The 1,984-nt window shown below is 45.0% G+C and overlaps 1 pseudogene; it reads right to left on the reverse strand.

The window, feature by feature from the left end:
* Nucleotides 1–786: 786 nt before the first annotated feature.
* Nucleotides 787–1,324, reverse strand: LOC120236706 (annotated as a pseudogene).
* Nucleotides 1,325–1,984: the final 660 nt, after the last annotated feature.

A 1,984-nucleotide genomic window follows, 5' to 3' on the forward strand; every position in this document is an offset into this window, starting at 1 on the left:
GAAAGAAGTTTTTAACTGTCACTTTTGCAGCATGAAACTGATCCTATTAACAATTTTCTGTTACACTAAGGATTGCAGGTGTCACTATTATAATGCAAAATCCTCATCTCACATGGGTAGTGTTTTGTGGCATTCAGAGGGGAGAAAAACAGCTTTCTAATGTGAGGACTAAAGGAAAATAAAAGTCTACAAAATACTTGATAAAATGAGAATGAATTGTTTTAATAGCAGTGGCATATTAGCATGATCAAAATTTGGGTAGCATATATAGATGATGATTCATCTTTAGTGGACCCTTAATTACTACATTCATCTTAATGATTTGAACCTGTTACAGAAATATTTAAACCAGGTGCAAAATAAAAGCATAAAAATGTTGCTCCATGTGAAAATAAACTGCAGTTAAAATTATTATAAGACTATGCAGTCTAAAGGATATCAATAACATAATCTGGATTTTAATAATTGGAAGAATAAATCAGATGCTCTTCATTATGAAAACATGTTCTCATATTCTGATTATGAGAAGGGGAGAATGGGATAAATGGCCACATTCTGACTGGGGAAAAAAGAGTTTTTTATTTCATCAATAGTAAACTCCTTTATTTTTTTTCTTTTTAGAATTTTTTTTTCTGCAAAAAGCTTTATTGTTTTCATTTGGTCTACTGCTTGGGGACGGGCTCGAGGGTGGTTAAAAAACTGCCTACTGTCTGCACGGAGAGACTCAAGCACAAGCCCTAGCACCTGGGGGATGTCAGAAGGACCCTCTCCAAGGCCGCTGGGCTCCAGAGACTTCTAGTCGTGCTTGAGGGTGAGCCTTTCGACGAGATACTCGCCCAGCCAAGTCTGGGGGCCAGACAGCTTGCGGAGATTAGGCAGGCGGTTGCCTATCTTCTTGATGAGTTTCACCTCCTCATCTAGAACGTGATCCTCTAGGAAGTCACAGAGATGGGGGTCTGCGCCGGCAGAGCCCAGGGCATGCAGATCCAAAAGGCCCTGGTACAAATTCTTCTCCAGAAGCAGCGAGGCTTCCATGGCGTCCAGGGGTTTTAACCCACTCATCTTGGGACGGCTTCTGCATGTCCTGGAAGAGGCCGCACGGCCTCAGCACTGGTTTTGCATCTTCAAGAGATGCTCAGCGCCCTCCCGCTTCTCCTCAGCCATCTCGTGGGAGAAGTGGCCCACGCTCTCCAGAGTCACATTGTCACAGTCGAAATAGAAGCTCAGGGAGGTAAGTGTAGGAGGCCTGCAGATGCATGTCGACCGGGTGGTTGAAGGCGACCTCCACACTGGTGGAATAATTCTGGAGAATCTGGGAGCTCATCACGGTTGATCGGTAATGAGGAGCTAAGTTCAAAATCAGATGTTGGCTGGTCCCAGAGGCAGAGTGGGCAAGAAGATGGCTCCGAAGGTTGCGACTGGAAGAAGGGTTGGAGGGTGGGCAGAGGCTGCTAGAAGGGGCGTCCCTGGGTCTGTTCTGTACAAACACTGGTGAAGCAAGAGACATCCCCAGGACCTCCGGGAGCACTGCCTAGAATTTTTTATCTTATACACCATGAGCAAGTGGAATTTATCCCAGGTCTGCAAGGCATGTTCAACAATCAAATACCAATTAATGTAATCTATCACATCAACAAGAATAAAAATCATATGCTCATATTTATATATGCATAAAAAGCATTTGACAAAATCCAACACCCATTCATGATTAAAATAGGCACACATAAGAGAGAGGGCAAGATGGCGGAGAAGTAAGGAGCTCCGTACTTGCACTCGCGCCCATACATCACACAGAAAAGATCTGAAGACATTGGAAACCTTACAAAACCTGAGAGATTGGGAGAAAAAAGAAGCAGAATCCACTGAGAGAGCCTTCTAACGTGACGAGCCATAGAGGGACCCGGTTTTCCCCACTCCAGCGGACTCCAGCTTAGAACACCCTGCGGGCAAGCCCCCGCCCATGCGCGCCAGCCCGACCCAGAGA

Source organism: Hyaena hyaena, unplaced genomic scaffold (assembly GCF_003009895.1).
Source record: "Hyaena hyaena isolate Hyena2069 unplaced genomic scaffold, ASM300989v1 scaffold_159, whole genome shotgun sequence".
Taxonomy (NCBI): Eukaryota; Metazoa; Chordata; class Mammalia; order Carnivora; family Hyaenidae; genus Hyaena; species Hyaena hyaena.